The 27,007-nt window shown below is 29.3% G+C and overlaps 2 pseudogenes; both read left to right on the top strand.

Moving 5' to 3' along the window:
* Positions 1–4,327: 4,327 nt before the first annotated feature.
* Positions 4,328–5,180, top strand: LOC145052073 (protein ANTAGONIST OF LIKE HETEROCHROMATIN PROTEIN 1-like; annotated as a pseudogene).
* Positions 5,181–15,677: 10,497 nt separating this feature from the next.
* LOC145051076 (uncharacterized) lies at positions 15,678–19,248 on the top strand (annotated as a pseudogene).
* Positions 19,249–27,007: the final 7,759 nt, after the last annotated feature.

The raw sequence follows: 27,007 nt of genomic DNA, 5'->3' as shown, positions 1-27,007 counted from the left end.
TTAAAAGTTTTCTTTCGTTTATTAATAATAATAATTGGTTTTAAAACTAATAAACCATAATTATAAATAATAAAATCAAATTATAAAAATCATGGATATGTCATATTATCCATGCAAATCACTTTTGAATAGGCCTGACAATGGAGCGGGTTTTGACCCTGATCCGATCCAAACCCTTAACAATTATATGGGTTTGGAGCATAGTTTTTGATCCGTTTACCCGTTAACGACCCGTACCTGCTAACCGTTTTATTAAAAGGGTCGGGTATGGATCATCACCGATCCGCTCCGTTTATAACCCGCCCCATATAAATTTTAGAAATATAAATTTATATTTTATATTACCTAAAGTTTACATTAAATTCCAATGAGAAGTCCAAAGAGAAAAGGCCAAAGACTAAATTGTTTTTACATAGGACTCGAGGACTCAACTTTTAGACTTCCAGTCTTCTCCCAAGAGTCATGATTTCAATTCATTTATATTTCATCATGTAATCACCAATTTCATTTATAAATCAATAAGGTCATTTATCAACTGAAAGAAAGTTTGTAATTGTTATTCTCTATCAATGCAATCGACGATCAAAAACCAATTGGAAGTAACTAAAATAATGATTTTAATTCCAATAGAAAGTCCTCGAGTACATAATGTGTTTTCTAAATCAAAACTTAGTTTTATTTAATAAATGTGATTTTATGATTTAAGTAAAATGTATTTGATTATTCAAAAACCTACGGGTTACGGAGCGGGTTTGGATATCTGTTGATTCGGTGGATAAGGGTATGGGTTTGATTATTCAAAACCCTGCGGGTTACGGAGCGGGTTTGGATCGGATTTTGAAATTTGTTAAAAGGGTTTGGATCAAGGTTGATTCGCTCCAAACCCGCCCCATTGCCAGGTCTACTTTTGAAATGCAAATTGTCTATCTTATTAGTTTATTATTTAGTGTATGTTTCACATTTTAATAGTAATATTAAGAGTTTCTTAAAAGTCTTCTTTAACTTATTAATAATAATAAATGGTTTAAAACTAAAGAACAATAACTTTAAATGATAATAACATCAATTTATAAATTACATAACGTTAACAACAAATAAATTGTATTTTAAATGAACGTCATTATTGAAATTAGAAAATAATTACATAAGTAAAAATTTAAATTAATCAATCATAAACATTGTTAAAAATAATATTAAATAGATAATTATATTTAATTCTATTAATGAGGAATGTGGATTGATGTTAATAAATAATATTGTTCAAAATATCATGTCAAAGTTAATGTCAACAATATAACTATTTTAAACATATATTTTTCAACATTTTAACAATATATTTTTAACCTACGTTGCGCAACGCGCTGGAATTCGTCTAGTATACTTATAACCGAGGCATTTTTCTTGCACCATATTCATTTGAAACCTCCAAAGCATTTTTCCTTAAACCTTATGCATTTGAAACTCCCAAGACTATTCAACTTATATAACTTAATTTATGATTAATTGAAATGTTGTGATTTGTAACTTCCAAAACTCTTCAAATCGTGTTATTTAATTGATATGTTAAATGAAATATTTAGCCTATATAAGAACATTATAGCTTGCATATTGTATTTATGTCAGCACAAAATGATGGATTATATTAGCAGAGTTTGAAGAGTTATACGAATTGTTCCATGTATGTAAGAGAAAAATTGCAACTTTTGTAAATGTAAATGCAAGTAAATGCAAATTTTGAGCATGTAAAGTTTTATATATTAACCAAGCTTCAAATTTAGGTGTGTGTGTGTGTGTGTAAAGGTATACTTGAGACAATGTTTTTAATTTTATGTGTTATTAACCTTTTTATATTCATAAGATTATGAAATAGGACTAATAATTACTTCTCATGAGCTTTTGGTAAATCAATCTTTAAGCAATTTATCAGTAAGAGCAATTAACTTTCTTAACATGTATGTATCTTTATGTCGTCTTTCTCTTTTATATTAAGACAATCTATTTTTTGTCCAAGAGAACATTGTTTAACATGTATTTTATGTTATTAGTTATATACTATATTAGGGCATCCAGAATGCATTGAACTCTATAGAGTTCAATGGAGTGTCACATCATCATTCACTATTCCATACAACTCTGTTCATTTTTATCCCACAATGCATTAAACTCTATAAGTTCAATAGAACATATTAAAAAAGTATTTATTTATTTAATAGCTAAAAAATGTTTATTTATTTAATAGCTAAACATACATTAATAAAAATAAAAAAAAAATGAAAAATGCATTCATTAAAAGAAAAAAGAAATAAAATAATTAAAAGACATTAACTAAGATTAAAATACCTAAAAAATACAATAACTACAAAATATTGTATTTTATTTTGATCTCCTCGATCACAACGGTTCCTCCAAATATCCCGTCCCTCCTCTGACATGATACTTGGGTCCAAAAAGAAGATTGACATCTCGTCATGTTTGATTTTTTCTTGTTTAACTTTAATCTTTTCTTGTTTTAAAGCGTTTTTTAAATCCAATGATTTCTGATAGTGTTCATAGTTTTGTTTTGTTATCATGCACATGTTTTTCAAGTATTTCATCAAGTCGACTACTTGATGACGAGGTAGACTTGGATGCTTTACCTTTTATAGTTTTTTTGGCTGCCTTTGTACCAATTGGGTGAGATGTATCTTCGTTATCATCCAAGTTGATAACAGAATGTGCATTAGATGAAGATCTAGATGCCTCAGATGTAGTGCCCGCTGCTTTCCATTTGGGTTCATTTTTGACCGAATTCCAAATGTGATCGTGCCTGAAATCTGTAGAATATCTTGCACTATAATGCTCAAAAGCTCCCTTTTTTAAATCTTCATCGGACCATCCGCTTAGGTGTTGACCTTTCAACACTAAATAAATTTGATTGAATGCAACAACTAGTGGGTTCATGTAATGCCAATGAGTTTTAATATTTGTTTGAGCTCTTATAGTGCCTGTTGTGTTGGAACTTTGGTAGTATGTGTTGATACGTTGCCAAAACTCCTTGTCGCGTTGTGCTGTGCCCTTGATGCTATCTTCTGATATATGTAACCAAGCTTTTGTAAGCAATATTTCTTCTTCCCTACTCCAATAGGTTTTTTTTAGACTTGGATCGTTTGTTGGTGGGACTAACTTCTGGAGTGGGTTCCATATTTTGAGGGGGGTTTGGATATTGATTTTGAGAAGGATTTGTGCATGGATAATTTGGATTTGGAGAAATTGGAGATGAAGAATGTGGGTATGGAGGATTGTTTGGATTTTCGAGATCAATAGAATTCAATAGGTTTGTGTAATAATAAGAATTCATGATTTAAGTATGAAGGGTATGAGTGAGGAAATCAGGTAATGAAAATGATCACATTAGAGGTTTTTATAAGAAAAATGGTATCGGCACATCAATATATGAGCACTTTGCATAAAGTGATGATATTTGGTATAAGATGTTCAATATTCTCCAAATATTCTACATGGAATTTCAAGGATTTTGAATAAAAGTTTCAAGTAATTTGGATGACAATTAATTATAAATTCAATTACCATTACTAATTTATATTTTATTAATATAATAATTTGGATTACTTCTTGCTAACATAGACTTAAGATATGGAAGAGAATCAACAATATTCGATGTATCATATTTCATCAAATTGGTATTCATTCAAATATATACTTTTATATTTTTGAAATCAAAAATGTATTTTAAGTTTAAGAATATTTTCATCCATATATTATGTTTTGTATGAATCAAATTGTATAGTATTTTCAACGAAATATATTATATTTTGAATCAAATTTTAGTGGATGATAATAAATTATTTTTACATATATAATGATTTGTATACATAAATAATATATATCATGATTATCATCCTTATATTTTCGTATATTTTCTATTTGTTAAATATCACCAAAGTATTTTCTATTAAATAAAATATTATCCCACCTACTTCCATTTGAATCAATTATGATCCTCATATTGTATATTAAAATATAAATCCACCACACACCTTCAAAATTATATCTTTGTTGATACATTTTGCATTAAATGTCATCATCTTCATCCGATTATAGTTATGATTTTATAATGAAACAATTGACAGATAATTCAACAATTCAATTGTATCATGAGCTTAAACGCTTAGAAGCAGAACAAGATGATGCAGAAAGCTCAACACGTCCTAAAAGAAGTCAGACATATATTAAAAGAGATCGTGAATTAGCACATGATCGTATTTGGAACGACTATTTCGATGATCATCCTATTTATCCGGCTAATATTTTCCGACGAAGATTCCGGATGAGGAAGGAGTTATTTCTTCGAATAGTTGATGGTATCTCTAATCATTCTGTTTTTTTTTTTCAACAAAAATTTGATGCTTTAGGTAAAAAAAGGTCTTTCCCCTTTACAAAAATGCACATCTGCCATACGCCAGTTAGCATATGGCACAACGGCTGATCCTTTTGATGAATACATACGAAGTGGTGAAACAACATCAATCCAATGTCTAAATTTTTTTTGTAGATGTTTAATTTAGGTTTATTCAAACCATTACATGAGAAAGCCTAATGCAAATGATATCCAAAATTTATTGCAAAAACATTCGGAAAAACATGGATTTCCTGGCATGTTAGGAAGTATTGATTGTATGCATTGGCCTTGGAAAAATTATCCTATTGCATGGCAAGGTCAATATACTCGGGGCGATCAAGAGTGTCCAACAATTATGCTAGAAGCAGTTGCATCACAAGACCTTTGGATATGACATGCATATTTTGGGGTAGCAGGATCTAATAATGATATTAATGTACTCAATCAATCACCGTTATTCAATGACATATTACAAGGGTATGCTCCAGAATGCATATTCACAGTGAATGGCATTACATACAATAAAGGATATTATCTCGCAGATGGTATATATCCCGAATGGGCTACTATAGTTAAAAGTTTTCCGCATCCAGTTGACCCAAAGAGGACAAAATTCAAAGAAGTCCAAGAGGGTGCAAGAAAGGATGTCGAAAGAGCTTTTGGTGTTCTTCAATCTCGTTGGGCAATTGTACGAGGACCAACAAGATCTTGGCAACTCAAGAATATAAGAGATATAATGTATGCATGCATTATATTACATAATATGATCGTAGAGGACTAAGGATACGCGATTAGTAATTGGTCGGATGATGTTGATCCTCTAATACGTGTACATCGAGGACCAGCCAAAGAAATTCAATATCAAATTTTAAGAAACGCTGAACTACGTGACAGTGAAGTGCATCATGCACTTCGACACGATTTAATGGAACATATTTGGGAACGTTTTTTACAAGACAACGATCAAAATTAATATCTAATTTCATCAAGTTTGAGTCGTATAATATATTAGTATTATATTTCTAGAATGAGTTAAATATTGAAACAGTAATTTATTTTTTTTGTTTTGTTATCTTTTTATAATATTATATGATTGTTTTTTTTATTGTATGTTCGTAGGTTTTTAAATAAATAAAAATCATGTGGCCCATTTTGTTAATATGATTAATTATCCTTTTTTTGCTTACTTTTACGCAGACTCATTTCTAAGACTTGGAATTTTAAAATCATATTACGTATATATATTCAATACATTTAAATTATATTACATATATATATTAATAAAAGTCTACAAAAACTAATTTGTTATATATATATATATATATATATATATTAATAAAAGTCTACAAAAACTAATTTGTTATATTTATATAAAGATTTAAAGAGTTTCATTTTTCCCATTGAAGAGTTCAATGACCATTGAATTCTAAATTCATTGAATGCCAAGGTGGCATTTCACAATGGTGGAGTTATATCCATTGAATGACAAATAGGCATGTCACCTCATTCAACTATTCCATTAAACCCCCATTGTGGATGCTCATAGTGTCTATCGTTTATTTGGTGTAAATAACATCGTTGGAACTTTTGATAATTTATTTTGATAAAAAGGAGTTTATAGTTTTTATTCCAAAATGTTGGTGATAGTTATGAATTAGAACGAATGATTTTAAATATGATATGAATTTATTGTTGAAAACCAAGGATTATTTGTGTGTTATAAAAATACATTCATTATGTTCTCGCAAAATTTATATGTATATATCCATTTTTTAAATGTTGTTTTATAGTAATAAAAATAAATATTCTATTATATCTTATTACATTAGTCAATTACTTTTTTCCTATTCCTTCTTAAAGTAAAGCTAAAGAAAATATTAATATTTTTATAAGAAAAGATAAGTGATAAAAATATACTTCACGTGTAACACTCCCCACTCTTTAACCCACTATTAACATGTATTTTTTTTATAAGATTTGTCTTAGTGCTTAACAATCACTATAACTTTCAATTTCAAATCACTATTTTACTTGGACCCTTCATTCCATTCCAATGGTTATTTGAAAAGAGTTGAAAAAATAAGTTTTGTTGCATCAATGGTTATCTCAACGCGATTTTTTTATAAAAATGTTTTTATATATCAAATGTATGTTGATTTCTAAATATTCTTTTTGAATGATTTATAAGTGTTTAATAAGTTTTGTTTGAGGTAAATGGTATACTAAATGTTGTGTTGTTTTTATGTTGTTAAAAATTGTAGTATTTTTCCATATTTTTCTGTTATTTTTTCATACTAATTTTTATTTAATATATATAGAAATCAATAGGAATGGCATCGGGGCGGGTTCGGGGCGGGGCATGGTTTCCCAAACCACCCCGATATTTTTCAGGTTTCTTACCGGGTTTATAACAATTCATAACAAAATCTTTATTCCGTGGTGTCTTATAGTAATCATATGTTCTAGCCTCCTTTTTAAATTAAAAATATGGTGCATCACTTTAATAAAATAAATTGGACGTTATATTAAAAATTATTTGATTTAAGTTTAGTATAATACGTCAAAGCATAAATAATTGTTAATAACTAAAAAGATTATTTGATTTAAGTTTAGTGTAATACGTCAAGAAATAAAAAATGATCATTCACACCATATTATTAAAAACTAAAAAAATTGTCCACAATAAGTATTTTATCTTTGAATGCTTGCAATTAATATCAAAAGGATTCGTGTGTGTGTGTGTGTGTATATATATATATATATATATATATATATATATATATATATATATATATATATATATATATAATCAGGGTGGGGCGGGTCCAGGCGAGGGGAACCCACTCCTTACCCCAAACCCGATAAAAAAACCCGATAACGACCCGTTACCCGACCCAAAATGATCGGGTTTCGGGTTTCCCAGTCAGGTTCGGGCTTTTTTGTCATCCCTAGAAATCAACATACGTTTGATATACAATTTATACAACATAAAACAGTCTATAAAATCATCAATTTATAGTAGAAATAACCAATGATATAAACTTATTAGAGTTAATAAAAATAATAGGTTAACTATATGTGTTATTTTGCTACTGACATTGGTTTTTTCATGAATAAATACTAAATCACAATTTCTAAAATTTTATTATTTTAATTAAATAATTATAGTCGCGCGCAACGCGTGAAGATTCACCTAGTGTGTGTGTGTGTGTATATATATATATATATATATATATATATATATATATATATATATATGTAAAAATCAAACATCCTCCTACAATTTCTTCCTACCAATGTGAAATGGTGACACGTGTCATATTTGAATAAGATTAATAATATTCTAACAAATCTGTGAAACTTTTATCATCCACCCATTTTTAAATTAGACAATTGTAGCACGACGGAAATTTTGATAATTTTAGTGTAATTGACATACAATGGTTTTTCGACATCGTCAAACAATTGTTGAAATTTTCATAATCTTTATCGGGGATATTATCTTCGAAATAATGTAGCATGTCATCTAATTTACAAAATTGTCATTTTGTGAATCATCAATATCGTCACCATTATTTTCAGTATGAACTAATAATTCACCATATTGTGTCCAACATGTATAATCATTCACAAATCCATTACATATTAGATGTTCTTCTATTATGTTTAATTCATTAAAGTTTTTACAATTATGACACTTATTACCAGGACACCAAAGTGAGTCTCTTTTTCATTCACCAGATGATCATCAACAACTTTCAGAAAATAAAATCAAGCAACACCTATATTCATCGCTAGCATGTCGCAGTTCATACATCCAAGCTTCACGGTCCATCAGTAAATTTTAAAACCAATATTTAATAACTACATATGCATGACATAGATATAGTGGCCGTAGTTAGACACCCCTAACTTACTATTTGAATAATTTGTTAACATATTGAGTATTTAAGAAAAAAATCGACGTCATTTCACCTTAATCCCCCAAGTATGTGTATGAAAAACAAACTCAGAGGAGTAAAAAGAAATATCTACCAATTTTTCTTGAAAATCAATATGTTAACATGAATTCACATCCTAAATGAGACAAATTATTCAAAAAAAAAAACAATTTTACTAGAGGCCTATCCAAAATTAACCTCTAAAAGATTAATTTTGGGTGAGTATGCCTAAGGTATATGAGTGTAACCAGTGGCGGAGCTAGATGAGGCGTTGGGAGTACTACAGTACCCCCAAAAAATTATTTTATATATATAAAAAATATTATTTGTAAACATATTTCATGTTATTTTACCCCTAACTAAAGAGATTATAACTTGTTTTTTAATGTCCGATATTGGATAACTACATATAATATATTGACAGTGTTTGTACCCCTATATCAAAATTTCTGGTTCCGCCACTGAGTGTAACCTATGTTAAAGGAATGAAACTATATATATATATATATATATATATATATATATATATATATATATATATATATATATATATATAGAGAGAGAGAGAGAGAGAGAGAGAAAGAGATAGAGAGACTTAGGTTCAAATGTTTCCAACAATTATTGTATGCATGTTTGGACCAATGAGAATTTAGCAATAATTTAATAATTAAATAAATTAATAAGGGTAAATTAGTAAATCATGACTCTAAATTTATGGTAATTGAGATAAATGAGGGATTTAATTTAAAATCACCAAAATAAATATGTTGACCTGATAATCAAACCTTCATATTTCTTATAATTCGTTAGTCCTTCAGAAACCTTCTTCCCCTGGTTAACCCTCCGACGATCGAAGAAGAGAGGAGGGTCGGACTCATCCATAACCCTCCTGCGATTGAAAAAGAGAGGACATTGGAGTTGGAATTCTTTGTCGGCAGTCGATTCTCTTCCCATCATAGGTTGCATCACCACCGATCAATACCATTACCGCCTCCACATTTTCTCTTGTCGCTGATTATCAAACGATTGTTATTACTGGGTTGAAGATGATGATTTGCATTTCGTTCTTGCTTATCATTCTCGATTTCCAAGTCTCAGCTTTTTGGAGATATTTCATTCATGTAAGTATTTTTTTCCAAGTCTTAGTATTGAAAAACATAAACTTTGATGTTCTCTAAAGAATTTATGTTTTTTTTGTTTTGCTTCAGATCACACTAAGCCTTTCACAGAATTTTGGCTTGTTTGATGATAATGTCTAACAAGTGTTTGTTGAAATTCTTGAAAGAGAATCTAAAGAATTTAACCTTGTGGTATGCATTTTGTAAGTCCTTTATACCTCTCTCTCTCTCTCTCTCTCTCTCCTTTTGCAATTTTGATTCTTATGATTGGATAATTACCATAAATTTTTGATTATGGGTGTATCCTCATGAATATCAAGCACCAAAGGAATAATCTTCAATTAGTAGCAGTAGCAAAATCTTGTTGGTATCTAATATGATGAGGGTAATTTTTCCAGAATGGAATCTCGAATTCCAATTTTGTTAGAATGAAATCTTGGATTCCAATGCTTATGTTCCAATTCAACCTAAGCATTGGATTTTGTATGAGCTATCATGTCTAAAACTTTTTATTTTTTCTACACTTACTCATTGGTTTGTGCATTTTCTTCAATTTTTACATATGGGTTTTGGTGTAATTCACAACTTTAATTCTATGAGAATTTATAAATATTACATAAAACATGTGTTGCTAGTAATTATGACAAAATACATTTATACATGCTTTAGAATGTTTATGCATATAGAAGAAAAGACTATGATTTAAGTGCATTTTATAATGTATTCTGTTTGAATTTATTTATATAAATGCATTATGTTAGAATGTATTTGAGAATGTTTGTTAACAACAAATATATTTGTTTAACTGGTAATACTAACGAGTAATGTATCTTATTCTTTCAGAATTGCATAGAGAAGAATTCAATATTGATCATAAAAGAGAAATATTTGGAATCGAGTTCAACAACAAGTATATATGTGAAGATCAAGTTGATTATATGGACCATTGAAGAGGATCAAGTGTATTTGTCCAATAATTATATATTCAAGAATATTATTTTTTAAGAATTTTATTCACTTTTTATGATATTCTATTAGAATATGTATAACTATACTAAAAAGTATAATGATATTAGTCTCTATGAATTTGTATTAAATTTGGGATGTATATTAAGAATAAAATCATAGACCCAAGTTGGATGTATATGAATAATATATCAAGTCAATTATCAAATATTAATGCATTGGAAATGTATTCTACAAGAATAAAATCGAAAATTTTATGTCATTCTGACATAATAAAATCGGATTTTTAAATTTGAATTAATTTAAAATATTCAGATTTTTAAAAATAAAGGAATTAATTATCCCTTAAAATCATGAAATTTTCTTTTTTTAATATAAGTAAATTGATCAAAATACCCTTATGTAGAAAATTATGTGATTATATGGTGCATGTTACCCTATTGTAATATCATGGACTCTCAGATCATGACCTTTGATTCTATTCCATCCGGTGGTCCAGATCTGTGCATTCTGACACACAATAGTTAGTAAAAAACAAAAATAACCTATCCCTATATATATATATATATATATATATATATATATATATATATATATATATATATATGTAGAGCTAGGCTCAGGTATTCAAAGTAAGTATTGTGTTATTGTATGCATCAATGTGGGCCAATCAAAATTAAATAAATAATTTGATAATTAAATAAATAAATAAGGGTAATTTAGTAATTTGTTTAGTAACCTCCAAAAATAATCCCTATAATCATGGTATTGATTTATAACCTAAATAAATAAGGGCGTCTTTGCTTTCAACAAGTGGATCCACTTAAAAGATTAGGGCTTTTAAACTCGTGTTCCTTTTCATCAGGCAAAGATGGATTCTGCCTACATCGTGAATCCTCCAAAGTTTAAACGATTCCATCTCCGCCCAAACGTAGGCGTCTCCGGCCACACCAGAAGACTCTCAATCGGTGTTGGTCACTTCCGCTGCTTACCACTGGCGCTTCCTCCTTGCTGCTTACCTCCAACCACACAAGACGACCCTTAGTTGACTGCTCACCTCCGGCTATCCCACCGGCATCCACTGCTCGATTTCCGTTGTTTATCTCCGTTGAAGTGTTTATCATCCTTGAAGCCATCTGTCAACAATCTAGAGTGGTTATCGACAGTATGGTAAGCATCAATTTCAATCCTTATTTTTTTGTCTATAGATTTCCATCATGTTGACTTGCACATTCTTCACTGATTTGTTTCAGTGGGATTGAATAGAAACAAATTATCGTTTGTAAAAACTTAAGTTGGTGAAGTGGAAATTGTTTGTTTAATTATAATTTCTCCATCGCATTTCAATCCGACTTAATTTATGTTTAGCACATAAACTGTTTGATGAAATGACTTAGGGCGATCTTCTTTAGAATTTCAAAATAGAAACTTATTATATTAAGTTTTCACAAAATTTTGAAGATGTATTAATATTAGTTGTTCCTTGTTATACTAGGGTTAAATTTTGACTTGATGCCTTCTTTCTGTTATGTGATGCCAATGGGCGAGAGTTTGCAAATGATTATATTTGAGTTTAAAATTAGATATTGACATATTGTCTAAAACACTTGGTCTTAATGAAAGAAAATACTAATTTGAGCTAATATGCTTCGAACTAGACATGTTTTTTCACTTCAAAATATAAACAAAAACTAATTTGAGCAATAAGATCTCACATATTTCCTATTTACAATATTGGTATTCACTTCTCCTTTTTGCTATCAATGATCAACAATTGAGTAAACTACTTTTTAGTAATCCCTTAGTGGTTTGTGTATTTTATACAATTTCAATTCTATCGGAATGGAATCACGAATTCAAATTCTATCGGAATGGAAACACGAATTCTAATTCTTTTAAATCGGAGTATGGATATTTTCTCATTGATTATACATGTTCTACAATTTTTGGTTATTGGTTTGCAGTTAACAAGTCCGCATATTTTTCCAAAGGAATATAGTTTTTTATTTATCATTTGTTAATGCGTTATTGGATTCTTAACAGAATTGGATTTGTTTTCACAGAAGTTGATGCTTGAAGAACAAACAACAAAATTGAAAGTGTTTCTTAGCAACATTATTTTTTTAGATGAATTATTGTATTCTTTAGATTTTTGATGTTTTTTTTCCGAGTTGAAAGTTTTTTAGTGTTATTCTTTTACAATAAATGTAATTCTTAGCAATTGTTACATGTATTCTATAAGAATTAATGTAATTTTTTGTTTTAATTCTTCAATTGATGGTTCGAGAATTTTTTTATTCTACAAGAAATTTTTAAAGCCATGATCAAGAAATATGTTCAAGAGTATTTTTATTATTTTATGACTAAAAAATATTTTTATTTTTGAACATACTCAAACATATTCTGTCAGATGTCCGAATTAAAAACCTTAGAAATTGTAAAATCAGATTTTTAAAATTAATAGAATCTATGATCCCTTAAAATATGCAAATTTCCTTTATTAAATCTATATTAACTAACTAAATTACCCTTGTAATTAATTAAGATGATATTTTTCAATTATATTTAATTCAATAATATATATTAATCACTTTCTTAAAATAAGTATATTTGATTGACCCACATTTATGCATACAATAACACAATAATTACTGTAAATAGAATAACCTAAGCCTATATATATATATATATATATATATATATATATATATATATATATATATATTATTTTATAACCCGTGATACCCACAGTTATAAAATTAATTAAACTTTCATATTAAAAACTCAAAATTATTAATCAATTATTTTAAATAAATTATTACTTAAGAGATATATTTTAGTTATATAAACTTATAATCATTGATTTAAATAAATACGTGAAGTTATATCACCTTATAATTTGCATTAATTTTATTTTATTTTTTAATCTAATGTTATTAATTTAATATAATTAGAGTGAAAAAAATTAAAATGGAGAATCAATAAATAATTTAATGTAATTAGAGTGAAAATTTTAAAATTTGAAATTTGAAATCGATAATTAATAGGTTGTCAAGTGACATGATATCTAACATACAATATTAATGAGGAGTTCTAATAATATGACACTCAATAGGAGAATAAAATTATTCATTTATTAGAATAAGGTTAGGATCAAATGTGAATCATAAGTATTGATTGAATGTTTGTCCAACTTATAACCATCAGATTAAAAAGAATGAGATGATGTAATCTTAGGGTATATACTATTAACATAGACTAGCATGTATTACATAATTAATATTATTAATTATAAGGACATGTATTATATTTTATAAGGAGAGAGAAAATTTGAGTTATCAAAATTTTAGTAAACTAAGTAAATTAATTAATAAAAATCAAATCAAATTTCATATTTTATTCAATGCATTTAAATTAACATATTTTTTTAGAACACGTCTTAATTTAAACATGTATGAACATATAATTTTATTCTTTCATTCTTAAAGAATACATATGGACATGTAATTTGATTTTTTCATTCTTAAAGAATACACATGAGTTTATTTAATACTTTTTTATTCTTTTGGTTCTTAAATAAGTTTTTTTGTGAAGTAAGATTTTTGAAGAGCACACATCATATATTAGATAATAACATATTGAAAATTAGTTATGCCTTGAATCTTTAAGACTACGAGAATATAGTCTAATATATTCTTGAGGAATATAATATTCATGGTTAAGAATCATTTTTTAAAATTAAATCTTGTTATATATCATAAGAATAGTTAAGAATCAATTATCTAAGTTTAAACTTGATATTTGATGAAGAGAATAGTTACTTTTAATATTGTCATAAGATATTCGTGATAAATGTACATAACTTTTTGATGAATACACACAGCCGTCTATATTATATTTCTTTAAGAATCTGTTTGTAACATATACTATATTCTTTGTATAATATATAACGTTCTTGAAGAATATATATATATATATAAAATGATATATTCTATATTTTTTAAGAATTTATTTGTCTAAAGGCCAATATGACATACAAAATTCTGCATTCTTCTCCATCATTCATTGTTTTTATCATCTCTTTTTATCTTTAGCCAGCCAACATTACCTTCTTGAACCATCAATACACTTTTTTACCAACCTTTCATTCTTAAAGAATACGTTGGTTCCATATTTTCATTCTGAATGAATAATCTTATCATACGTTTCTTTCAGTCTTTTATTCTTAAAGAATACAAAAATATATATATCATCATCAACCATTAACTTAACCTGCAAATCAGATATCTCATGTTTGTCATTATTCATATACACATATTGAAATAATTTTATCATCATATTAAACGAAAACATAATACCAAACAAAAATTCAATTAAATAAATAAAAATCTAAACACAAATGGAAATTACCAAATGATTTTCTAGTTTATTTTATTCTAAAAAATTATAGTGCTATGTTTACATTTGTTTTTTTTTTTTTGCTAATAATCCTTCATGTGGGTAATTCACTAATTTTGTGAGAAACACAATAAAAATTACTATTTACTTGTCTCTTAAATATTTAAATCATAAAGATTTGTTTATTCATCTAATCTCTTGTTTACTTAAGTAATCTCTAAATATTACTAAAACAAAACCTTAAATTCTTCAATGAAGAAACAACAACCCTTGATTGCATTTCCCTCCTTCAGTCTCCACCATAGGATATTTTGCTGACATCATCCTAACCCAAAAAAATACACGCGCCTCCCGAATAAAACGTCCTTCTTACGATTCATTCCTAATTTCATTCTTATGTTTTCTCTCTACACAATCAACACAATCAGCTCCCCATGAAACTCAATAGATATGAACCATAACCCCTTCCTTCTGCCGATATGTGTAACCTCATTGATTTCATGTATACATGGAATCGATCCTATGCGTTCTACTTCTGCTGATATGGAATCGATCCTATGCGTAACCCCAGGAATTCCTGAGGGGCACCGCGTCGACCATCAACGATTTTCAATCCTGTGTGTTCTACTTCAGATGCAGATGAAATATGTTGAAGCTCGATTAGGAGATCGAGTTCTTTATGCATATAAGATTAGGAGATCACGTACTTCATGGCGCCAGGAGAAAACCCGTTTCTACTTTTTTCACTACATGCCGGAAAAATTAGGATACGCTACCCTTTTTCCGCCCTTTGTTCCCGATTCCCAATCAACTCTCCACCCAAATTCACCGGAAGTTTTGCCCTGTTAGCCTCCAATGCTCAGCGCCGCCGCCACCTCCGTCGCTACATCGTCTATTCCGGCTTCCATACTCTGCTGTACAGCTCAATCCACCTCAACAAGAACGATTAAACGCCCCCACAACAATTGTCGTGTTGTTGCTGGAAACTTTGGGCATTTCGTACAAGTTGTAAAGAAAGATGTCGATTTTCTCAAGAAGAATATCGATGCAGACATCAAATGGACGAGCGAAGCTCTTGGTTTACCGAAGATTTCGAAAAAGGTAGATGAGTTTGTTTGGTTACGGAACCTCGAAGATCCCCACTATTCTGGTGAATTTTAGTCTCCTTCTTGGCCTCAGCCTTTTTATCCAGGTTTTGCTTTTTCTCACTTTCTCCCTAAACTCTATTTTTGGCATAATTTACTTGTAATTATAATTTGAAGAAATCCTGCAGCTATTTCTTCAAATTATTTCCATTTCCACCTTTTCTGCCACTTATGTTAACATCAATCCATCTGCTTTACAGAACTCTCTACCACAAATCTCATCATGGTTGACCTTAAAGCCATGGAAAAATACATAATCTATTATTACCATCTCTCTAAAATGTGGACAAAACCACTTCCAGAAGCTTACAATGCACAGGAAGCTGATGACTATTTCAAATGCAGACCTCATATAGTAGCCCTTCGACTCATTGAAGTAAATTCTTACCCTTATCACCTTATCTCACATGATTCTGACATATTCTCATAATTTACTTATTCTGTTTTGAAAGGTTTTTGGCTCCTTTGCTTTAGCTGCAATCAGAATCAGGATATCAGGAATTATAAAGTCAAAAACATCAAATGCAGACTCTGAAACCGAAGAATACAATTCACAACACAAATTCGGCATGGTGTTAAAAGAAACAATGTTAAACTTAGGTCCCACTTTTATCAAAGGTATATAGATGAATTTAGTGACAAAATTAAATCTTTTTTGCTGATTTTTCTTAATCTTGTTTTGGTTAGACTCTTGGATTGTGACATGCTTTTGGTTGCTGATGCAGTTGGTCAATCCCTTTCCACAAGGCCAAATATCATTGGCTTTCAAATAACAAAGGTTCAATTTTTTTGAGTGTTTTAAGGTTTTTAGTGTTTAAATAATCTCAAATTTCACTTTAATTTGGTATTATCAGGCTTTAAGTGAGCTCCATGATCAAATCCCTCCATTTCCCCGAACTTTAGCCATGAAAATCATAGAGGAAGAGCTAGGATCCCCAGTGGACACCTTCTTCAGTTACATCTCTGAGGAAGCAATAGATGCAACATCATTTCGTCAAGTATATGTTCTTTTCACTAATAACCAACATAAAACAAAAACATTAAATCTTTATTATTTATCTATTTATTTATATTCCTTCATATCTTTTTAAGGTCTACAGAGCAACTACAGTAGATGGAGTTGATGTTGCTGTGAAAATACAACGCCCTAATTTGAAACACGTGTTTCGTGATGTTTATATTATGAGAGTTGGGGTTCGTTTTCTTATCATTTTTCACTTTTTCACTTTACATTTATCTAAAAATAAAAAATAACTTTTTTATTTTTTATTTTTTGCACTTGTACAGCTGGATATTTTGCAACAAGTGACTAACAGAAAAAGTGATTTACGCCTTTATGCTGATGAGTTAGGAAAAGGATTAGTAGGGGAATTGGACTACACTTTAGAAGCTGCAAATGCTAAAGAATTCATGGTAATTTTTCTTTTTTCTTTATAAATCTTTTTACCAATTTAAATAATTACTCTTTATATGCAGGAAGCTCATTCACCATTTTCGTATATTCGTGTTCCAAAAGTGTTTGACCATTTGACTAAAAAGAGGGTGTTGACTATGGAGTGGATGAGTGGTGAAAATCCAAAAGAATTACTATCAATGTGTAACACCAATTTTGAACAAGAATTGCAATATTCAGAGAAACGGAGGATTGATGCTAAAAGACATCTTTTTGATTTGGTATGTAATTAATTAATTATGTATTAAAAATTCAAATTGGTTTCTTTTTTTACCTTATAAAGATTATCTTTATCTTTTATTATAATTATAATCTTAGGTTAACAAAGGAGTTGAAGCATGTTTAGTTCAACTCCTTGAAACTGGATTATTACATGCGGATCCACACCTTGGAAATATGCTCTATTTACCATCTGGACAAATAGGGTAAATTTGTCATTTTGTTAAAAAATAGAAAAATTAATCTTTATAGTTTTATATATTTACTTTTTTATTGATGATTTCTTTTTAGGTTTCTTGATTTTGGATTAATCTGTCGAATGGAAAAGAAGCATAAGTTTGCAATGCTTGGAGCGATTATTCACATAGTAAATGCTGACTGGGCATCCCTTGTGGGGTCCCTTGCTGACATGGACATTGTAAGGCCAGGAACCAATGTTTCACGAATTACCATGGTAATCTCTAAATATTATTAAACAAAACCTTAAATTCTTCAATGAAGAAACAACAACCCTTGATTGCATTTCCCTCTTTTAGTCTCCACGTTAGGATCATTTTGATGGAGATGAAATGAATGTTCATTTACCACAAGATGAGGGTCATGACTATGCAATGGTAATTAAGTATATTGTTTTCATTTTATATCTATTTTTTATTACGACTTTCAGGAATAATATTTTGTTTCTATATGTTGTCAATGAGTAGGTATTGGTGTTTCAAGGTGGAGCAGGTTGGAATCTCTAACCACAAAAGGGAGATGAACTTTGTAATTGGTGTTTCAAAAATAGGTTAGTCAACTTTTTTCCTTCTTATATCGAGCTGACATTTTATTAAATTTCCAATTCAAATATGTATTGATAGATATGTCAATTGATCAAAGATGGCTTTTGTCACATTTTTTATTAAAATTTATATGTGGGTACATATGTACGATCTATAATCTTGTGGATATCAATCGATCTCTGATAGATTTTGTTCTATGCATCAGGGAATACTTTTTCTTTATCTTTTATGCAGTGGGAACCATGTCATGCAGTTGTTGCCACACCTTTGCTTATTGCATTTGAACTGCTTCTTTGCATCTATCTTGAAAATAGCCATGGTATGAAAACATATGATATTATTATATTAACTGTTTATAAAATAATACCATGTATATCGGTTTTGATTCCATACTAACTTTGTTTTATGCAGTTACTAAGCCTCCACCTTTAAGCCTGCAGAGTGTCTTCCTTCCTCTGTTGGCATTTGAAGTAACCATTCTGACAGATTTTTTCCATCTTTCCTTCACTACAGGTGTACCATGAGTCAGACAAGAGGAGAACCAATCAATAGTAGTCCTGCATTTGAGAATATAAGTGCGGGTATTTCAAGGAGCTGATCAATGATATTCCTGCATTTAATTTCTAAATTTTCTCATGTACTAATGATTATATGCTTCAATCATTCGTCCTTTATTTTTCAGCTGTTGTGAATTTAAAGAATTTAAAGAAACATTTTCATGCTACTTGATAAATTAATTTAAAGAAACAAGAAAACCTTTTACTTTTATTATAGGTGCTTCACTTGCTGTTGTTGTGGATGCTGTCAGAAAAGGTGCAGCTGCATAAGGCATGACAATTACAGACTATGTTTGGCGTGGACATGATCCCACATCTTAGTAAGACTGGACCTGCACTTGACCTTTTTAAAGCTAAATTCGAGGTAATGCTATTAATTTGAATACCTTTTTAACTTCACACAAAATCTTATTTCTTCCATTCTTTTCATTTTTTTTATAAATACAGGTTGTTATGGATGAAGCAAGATCTGAACAAGCTGCATCCATGACTGAATTTCATTGGCTAGGGCATAAATTTCCAATATCAAATGCCAAAACTCGTATTTCCATTTTGAAAGGTTAGTTATCATTTATTAGTCTTTAGTGCTTCCGAGGGTATTTCAAATTCTTCAATTTCCCGATTTACCCTTTTAGCTATAGGTGTTGTATTAGGGCAACGTACCGTTGAACGCAACCAACTGTTTGTTAGTATTGCAAAGAGTAAAAGATAAATTAGATTACACATGTCAAAGAGTCTCAATATTGATAACTGTTATGTATGGTTTATCAACACTTTACCACCCATTTTTTTAAATTTATAAATACGTAATGTATTAAATATAATTATAAAGCTGTTATTGTTGCTATTACTTAATTTATTTTATTCAATAGGACAATTTAAGATGTTGTAAGCACTTAATTGACCTTAGGTGTAGTTGATTTATTTGATTCGGCCAACCTTTTGACATCATGCCTAATTGCCTATAGTTTTATTTAATTGGACCTTGATTACTTTAATCTTGAAACTTAAAAGAGGAAATATTAATAAGTTAAATAGTTTCTTATTATACAGTTACATATTTCATGACAAATAATAATAAGATAACGAAAATAAGAATTTCCTAATAAATAAACAATAACATAACATTTAGCTATTTATCTCAAATAATATTAAATTTGTCAATTGTTAACTGAAACAGGTAATCCCTACTAAATATGGCAATTGAAAACTAAAATTTGCAATTGCTAAATCCTAATAAGTAATAATCTAATATCAACTCAAAATTCTAAAAATAAACATGCTCAATAAATAGAAAATAAAATTTTATTTTTTTTGGTTAATAAACATCCTCCCTAAACATCTCACGATTTCAAAACTAATCAAGCCGCTCTAATCATCATAAACCAAGGTTATAAAAAATTTGTCATGGCGTGCCATGACTCTATAGTTTGTATTTGACAGTATGTTTTAATAAAATGTCATCTTAAGTATATACAAAATTGTTGGCTTAGGTCACTTCTTAATAATGACGTTTCTCACCACGAGGTCACCATTAAATGAATGACATTTCTCACCACATGATGAAAAAAATGAAAAAGTTGAAGCACATAAAGGGGGCAAAGTTTCAGTCTGAAATCACCAAATACGATTAGGGGCGTTTTAGTAATCTTGGCAAAGTTTCGGTCTGACATCACCAAAATCGATGAGGGGCATTTTAGTAATTTTGTCGAAGTTTCAGTTTAAAATTACAAACTATGAAAAGTGGCATTTTGTAAATATATTAGACATGGTATATTGATATTATTTTCTATATCATATCATATTTATGAAAATATTATATATTTATTATATTTTTTCTTTACTACAAGCTTTTCAAATTTACAGTTTTTTATATGGTAATTATTATCTTAAATATGGTATGATTTTATCTATTTGTGTACTTATATTTGACATGGTATATTGATATTATTTTGGATATCATACCATATATAAAACATTTTTTAAGAATGGAAATGATATTACATTCCAAAATCTTTATGTGATATCAGCATTAACCAAATTTATATTTCCCTATATTTTGTAAATATATTAGACATGGTATATTGATATTATTTTCGATATCATACCATATTTATGAAAATATTATATATTTATTATATAATTTTCTTATTCTACAAGCTTTTCAAATTTATAGTTTTTTATATGGTAATTATTGTCTTAAATATGGTATGATTTTATCTATTTTTGTACTTATATTTGACATTGTATATTGATATTATTTCGGATATCATATCATATATAAAACATATCTTAAGTATGGAAATGATATTACATTCCAAAATCTTTATGTGATATCAGCATTAACCAAATTTATTTTTCCCTATAAATATATTGTCTACAATTTTTCATTACAAATCAAAATTCTCTCGAACTAATTATCCCCTTCCATTGCAGATAATAGTACTCCATGGCAGCTAACAATGCAGATCAGGTCATCTTTGATAAGGTTGCTGAAATCAACGCATCCAAAGAGTCTTGGAACATACGTGTTAAAGTCGTCATGCTTTGGAAGCCGACCTATATAAACAATCCTAATATGGTCGCAAGCCTGGACATGATTTTAATTGACCATGAGGTACTGTTTTTACACACTTTATTTTTTAGATTATCAAATTCTTATGTTATTTCTATTCAAAAAAAATTTTAATTCGATTTTTGTTATGCTTTTTTACTTTTATTCATATAATTTTAATAATCAACTTTATTATTTTTAATAATAAACTTTAGTCTATGTAATAAAAGCTCTTAGTGTTCTTTTTTTTTTAATACTTTTTTTACACTTTTTTATCTTATTATCTAATGATCCCATATTGCGATTTGATATTTATTAAGAAAAACATATACTCATATTTGCACCTTCTGCTATTAATGACTTCAAACCGTATGCATCGAGTATGCATCGAGACTGATCAAGTTTCACGAAAAATTGGGATATTTCTCTGTAAGTGGAGATCGTTTGTGGGTCATTTGGGTTTTCATTCACAATCGGTGGGTTAAAGTAGATGTTACTACTTACAATGAAGGTGCACATGAATGGTGGGATTATAGAAACAATACCCTATATTTCTTTAAAGGAAATACGATTCAGTATGTGGTTCCGGCACATCCTTGTCAACAAGTTTTTTTAATCTATTCTGATTTTTATACCGTGACTATGCCAAGTAGATATTAGTGATTATATATATTTTAATTTGGATTCGAACATAGTTGTTTTTTTTTGTAATGAACTATTTTAATATTTTATATTACTCTATGATTTATTAGTTTTTTTTATTCTTTTAATTGTTAATAGCTATTATAATGTATGTTAATGAATTAAAAATATCTATGATAATGTACTTTTAATTGTCATGCTTCCTATGATGTCATATATGTTTACAATTCTATGTTTTCTTATAAGCTTCCCCGCGTTTAACGTGGGTTATAATCTAGTTTGTGAGAAACACAAAATCCACAAAAACGATAATAATTTGATAAGTACATCTCTAGCTTCATAAGAATCATTGTATCTTATGCCACCAAAAAAACATATTGTATTTTAATTAATTCAAGGCTTAAATTAATTAATTATCTGGTCTAAAAACACCGTCGTAATAGCACTACCAAATACTCTTGGATCACAACCAGCCATGATCCTTCATTATTAACCTTCTGACATTGACATTGACAATGATGAAAATGATGAAAATGATGACATCAATGGTGGTGAGAAAGGTGATAGTCTAGAGTTACGATGAAGAACTCACACAAATTGTATAACAACTCCATAACTATTTGGCATTATTTTTGGTTATTAATAATTGACAATAAATTATTCATTTGTTAATTTAAGATAATAAATTAAATTATATATAGTAAAATTTCTAAATAACAATTATCAAATGATTGGTCCACAACTATTCATACATTTACATAATAATTAAACTTTTATATGTAAACCTAACTCTCTCTCCCTCTCTCTCTCTCTCTCTCTCTCTCTCTATATATATATATATATATATATATATATATATATATATATATATATATATATATATCAGTGTCGTAGAAATCGGCCTAATTGTCTGATTAATCGGCGATTAATCGCTAATCGGACCTCCACCGATAAGATATATTGTCAATCCGACACTATAATCGGGTTTGGTCAATACATGTCAAAGTCGGAATTAATCAGACCTAATCGGGTTTGGTCAACGCAGGTCAAAGTCGGACCTAATCGCCGATTAATAACTTTTTTTGTAGGATTAAAATTAGATTTATAAATTTTTGAATAATTTTCTTAATAATTACTGGTCTCCGATTAATTATCGCCTAGCCGATTAATCCATAATCGCTAGTCCACCGATTAGCGGCCGATTAGAGATTTCTACAACCATGATATATATATATATATATATATATATATATATATATATATATATATATATATATATATATATATATATATATATATATAAAGAACAAATAGAGTATGAACATAAAAACACTATGTTTATGTTATTATTATGTAATGAATATTGTATATGTGTATTGTTGAAGTAATTCAAATATGAATATTAACGTTTGATTATTCATATAATCATTAGAATGTTATTATTCTATTTAAATTTATGTATGTGTACTTTTGTAGTAATTCTAATTTTAGTTTTAACGTGTGATTATTAATTTATTCATTGCTGAGTAATGACATAAAGTTGTGGATACAAAATTCATTGTAGAATAATAACATAAAAATAATGTTTTTACATTATCATACTATTTACAGTTTTTTATTTGAACTATCCCATATATATATATATATATATATATATATATATATATATATATATATATATATATATATATATATATATATATATATTAGCACCTTGGTCATATTTTGAATTTTAAGAGGTATAAGATACAAAACATTTTTACAAATAAATTATGCATAACAAAATCATTAATATTTTTCAAAATTTTGATTTCTTGAATTAAGGAACGTTATTAAAAAATTAATTTGGAGCAAAATGACAATTTTAAAATATTAAATTCATCTATATAAATTAATTTACATTTGTTAAACTAGATACCGATAATAATTAATTTACATCAAATTTATGAACAAACAATATACATATAAGTTCTAAACATATATATTTTAATTAAAATTTGTAATTTTTTATTACATGATAGCTAATAATAAAATGTAATGATTACTTCCCCGAAAGAAACTATTTGACAAAAGAGTTATTTATCGCGGTTTTTTTTTTGCATGGGCACACACACACATACATATATATATATATATATATATATATATATATATATATATATATATATATATATATATATACTTTTTCAATTTTAGGAAAGAAATATACTTCATGTTTTAAGGCATATTAATGAAACAATGGCATGGCAATCAATTATCATCAATCTAAATTTTAAACAAACAAAAATATAATATCAATTAGTAACAAAACAAAACTACTTTAGCTGGTAAATGATGTAGAAAAAACACATAAATCAATTAAGCAAGTACATCAACTTGATCAAGAAAAGAAAAGGATATCGTGGCTCTGTATTTATCAGGATTCAGGTAATGTATTGGATATAAATTTGCATATAATAGGTTTTAAGTGATTATATAGTAATGGTTACTGTAACACTTGTGTTCAAGATTGGTTAAGCTTACTTTTATCAGGGACCAAAGATGAAGTTTTTGAAGAATTCTTGTGCCACGATGTGGACAAGGAGGGTCATTGCGTGGCAAGTGTTTAATGGATCACATGTGTTGTTGGATCGCCACAGCGTGGCAACTGTCCTGGCCCAAACCCATGATTCTTTTAGGGTTTACTTCATACTTAAACCCCTCTAAATCATTTTTAAGGTTCTTTATCAACCTCTATCACCCTTAAGTTTCAGAAACCCTAACCCTAATTCCTCCTTGAGAGTTGTGAGTCCATTTTGGTGACCGTGGTTGCTTGTGAGGAAAGAAGAGGGACCAAAAAGGAGTGTGGTGCTTCTTGGTTGAAGTGAAGATCTATTTTGGGCATCTCTGGACCTTTGTAAGTGTCTAAGTTCCTTTCTTTATGGCTTAAAGTGGTTAGATCTTGAATATTGTCCCATGTCCTTCATGTTTGAACAAGTTTGGAAGGAAGGAACTCATAAAGTTGGTGATTGTATTATAACACCCGTTTTTCAGGATGAATCATCTTCTTGTATCTACTTAGAAAGGGATGGATATGACGTGGTGGAGCATCACCACGACGTGGCGTATGAGTTTAGAACGCGGGTTTCAAATGACTCACCACAGCGTGGTCTTGGGACACCACGACGTTGCGGGTGTTTTAAGTGAAAAACCCTAATTTTTGGGTCTTGGGCCCTATATATGGAACATTAAGGCTAAGGATTCAGCCCCCATCTTCCTCAAAACCTCAAAAACCCTAAACCTAGCCTCCATTGAAATTTTGAGCTCATTCTTCATGCTTTTGGTGATTTTTTAAGGAAAAGGAAGCTTTTGGTGAGGTAGTTACTTGGAAAGCATCATTTCTTTAGCTAAGCTTATCTCTTAGAGCTTAGTAAATGCCCAAGACTCAACCTTTTCTTGCCATGTTGCTAGATCTCTTATTTTTGTCCCCTTTTTCCATGAGTTAGATGGAATAAGGTGATGGGATCTCATAAAGTTTTTAGCTTTATGAATCTCCATGTCAAAATAAGAAAGTAGTGCATTGGATCTGGATTATAATCAAGTTTTGATGTCATGCATGGGATTTTAGTCATTAAACCCTATTTTGCCCTAATATATGGTCACTTTGGAGTGTGAATTATTTATGGAAACTTTAGAGGTGCAACTCTAAGGATTTGGTGCTTAAAGAGAACCTTGATGCATTAAGTCACCATTAGTGATTAGGTTTGGGAGTTAGGCCTATGGAAGGATTTGAGGGATAAAGTTGGAAACTATATCCATCAAGACCATGGGAAGGCCTAGATCTGAGCCTTGGAGTTTTGTAGTTGGAGAAGAAGGACTTAATAGATTAGGTTGTTCAGACGCATCACCACGGCATGGTAGAGGTCACCACGATGAGGTGACTTGGTCGCTTGTTTTGCCGGTTTGTGGCCACGAAGTGGTGACTAGATGTGTTGACTTTTGACTTTTGAATTTGAACGTTGACTTTTGGTCAAATTCTATTTTGAAAAGGTAAACTTAGAGTTCACTTTGTATGGATTTATAGGAGGTGTTAAGTACCCATAATTTGGTAGGAGAGTAGTTAGTTCTGGTCGGCACGGTTTTAAGCTTAGTGATAGTTGGTTTAGTGATTCATATGAGTCCCCTCACAGTACTTGCTGGTCGAAGGCACCAATGTCGTCCCGTTGGATTATGATATAGTATGCTAGCTATCTTTGTGACTCTTACATGGATTTTATGTGTTTATATGCATATCGGGCGGGGCCTGATGTCAGGCGAGGCCCGATGAGTGTGTTGGGCGGGGACCATCGTATGTTATTAACAGATCTGTTTCGGGCAGGGCCAGATGGTTTTTAGGAAATTCCCATTGTATATATGGTATGAGGTGTTTTGGGTTACTCACTAACTTTTGTGCTTATTGTTTTATGTTTATGGTTTCAGGTACATCTGGTTCGAAAGGGAAGGGCCCGACGTGACTGCACGTCATCTTCGAGAGTTTTCCGCATTGGTAAATTATGATCTTTACTCTAATGTTTAATTAATTTACTATCTTTAATCAATTTTGGAACAACTCTTTTGTATGGTTTAATGTTGTAAAAATGAAAATTTTACTATGAATTTTTGGGATGTTACAAGTTGGTATCAGAGCCTTGGTTTGAGGGATTCGAGCACACTTCTAGTTGTGTCTGAACTCAAGATAAGGAATTGATAATTTTTTTTGAAAGAGAATGAATTTTCTAAAAAGATTTTAAAGAAGAAAGGGGTGTGATGTGTTCATTTAGCCGAGCTTAAGTAAGTGATTCCCATAATACCCCT

This window comes from Lactuca serriola, chromosome 5 (genome assembly GCF_051521515.1).
Source record: "Lactuca serriola cultivar US96UC23 chromosome 5, Lser_US96UC23_V15, whole genome shotgun sequence".
NCBI classification, from domain to species: domain Eukaryota; kingdom Viridiplantae; phylum Streptophyta; class Magnoliopsida; order Asterales; family Asteraceae; genus Lactuca; species Lactuca serriola.
Note: the sequence above shows the minus strand (reverse complement) of the source record. Positions and strands in the feature narration are given on the sequence as shown.